The sequence below is a fragment of the Mus caroli genome, chromosome 11 (assembly GCF_900094665.2).
Source record: "Mus caroli chromosome 11, CAROLI_EIJ_v1.1, whole genome shotgun sequence".
Taxonomy (NCBI): domain Eukaryota; kingdom Metazoa; phylum Chordata; class Mammalia; order Rodentia; family Muridae; genus Mus; species Mus caroli.
Window position 1 is genome coordinate 13,167,463 of NC_034580.1, and position 2,271 is coordinate 13,169,733.

Consider the following 2,271-nt stretch of genomic DNA (forward strand, 5'->3'; position numbering starts at 1 on the left):
GNNACATCTTCTGGATATATGCCCAGGAGAGGTATTGCTGGATCCTCCAGTAGTACTATGTCCAATTTTCTGAGGAACCNCCAGACTGATTTCCAGAGTGGTTGTACAAGCTTGCAATCCCACTAGCAATGGAGGAGTGTCCCTCTTTCTCCACATCTTCACCAGTATCTGCTGTCACCTGACTTTTTGGTCTAAGCCATTCTGACTGGTGTGAGGTGGAATCTCAGTGTTGTTTAGATTTGCATTTCCCTGATGATTAAGGATGTTGAACATTTTTTCAGGTGCTTCTCAGCCATTCAGTATTCCTAAGTTGAGAATTCTTTGTTTAGCTCTGTAACCCATTTTTAATAGGATTATTTGGAGTCCAACTTTTTAAGTTCTTTGTATATATTGGATATTAATCCCCTATTGAATTTAGGGTTGATAAAGATCCTTTCCCAATCTGCTGGTGGCATTTTTGTCATATTGACAGTGTCTTTTACCTTACAGAAGATTGGCAATTTTATGAGGTCCCATTTGGCAATTCTCAATCTTACAGAACAAGCCATTGCTGTTCTGTTCAGGAATATTCCCCCTGTGCCATATCTTTGAGGCTTTTCTGCACTTTCTCCTCTATAAGTTTCAGTGTTTCTGGTTTTATGTGGAGTTCCTTGATCCACTTAGACTTGAGCTTTGTACAAGGAGGTAAGATTAATTTGCATTCTTCTACATTATAACCACCAGTTGTGCCAGCACCATTTGATGAAAATGCTGTCTTTTTTCCACTGGATGGTTTTAGCTCCCTTGTCAAAGAACAAGTGACCATGGGTGTGTGTGCTATGCACACTCCAGTGAAGTCTGCTTGACAGGCCTAGAGGCCTGGAAGCACTCACAAGGCAGAGTTTCAAGGAAACTCAACCTCCTAGAACCTTGGCATTCTCATAACCCGTATACTCATACCCTATCCCCATGTTAGTCTGGTGTATGGATGCAAGTGCTCTCTTTTAGTATTATTTTATCATAAGTGCCTTTAAAGATAGAATTCTGATATAGCTAAGCCTTTGCCAGTGTTCCAACATCCCAGAAAATCCTTGAAGCCAACAAACTTGGAATTCAGTAGGAATTCAGTAAGAATGTTACCTATTCAGTAACATTCAAATTTACTTCTAGTAGAGCCTGTGAAACTAATTAGGCATTACAAAGAATGGAGCTAGAATAGCTCAGGGCTAGTCTGCAGAGTGATGACTTAAGACAGTAGCCAGTCTTACCCAAAAAAGGGAATACACAATGGCCTAGCTAATAGGTGGGTATACCATGTAAGAGTTAGGGAATCCCACTGAGACAGAAATCTTCACTATGGCCAGGTATAGCAGGCTACATTGCATATTAGAAACAAGTTGGTGAATTCTTCTGACAAATGGAGATTCTCCACAGATACTTAAAAGAACAGCCAAGTTACACTCATACTAGAATTTATCAAGGCCTAGGAAGTAGGGGGGTTGCAGTATTGCTAGAGTAGAACTCCCTGGTGCTAACTTTCACAAGGCTCAAAGGAGTAGCACAAATTGTGACTAGGGTGTGAAATCCTTATCTGTCATTAGCTGACCCTAAGCAGAGCTGTTTTATCTTTACTGTAAATATTACCTGGTTCCTGTAAGTCCTTTTGAAGTCATTCCTTTGTTTTGTGTCAGGTAACTTTAATATACTTTGTCTGCTGTGATATCCTACCCCTTTGTTTTCTGTATTATATAAGACTGGTGTTCACTTTGTGACAATACATTCAGATTCTACATACTCTCCTGTTGATTCTGTCTGTGATTCATTCGCTGACTCCTTGTCCACCTGCAACCAGAGACCCATTCTATGCAGACAGGGACCAAAACAGGTCTGGGGCATGTGTGGGTTCATCTCTGAGTCTGCAATTCTATTCCATTGATCTACCTGTCTGTCGCTGTACAAGTACCATGCAGTTTTTCTCACAATTGCTCTCTAGTACAGTTTGAGGTCAGGCATGGTGATTCCACCAGAGGTTCTTTTATTGTTGAGAATGGTTTTTGCTATCCTAGGTTTTTTATTATTCCAGATAAATTTGCAAATTGCCCTTTCTTTTTTTTTTTTATAAGGGTGTTTCTTTTTCCTCATGTATATTTGTACACTGTGATTTTTTTTAAAGGTTTATTTATTTATTATATGTAAGTACACTGTAGCTGTCTTCAGACACTCCAGAAAAGGGCACCAGATCTCGTTACGGATGGTTGTGAGCCACCATGTGGTTGCTGGGATTTGAACTCT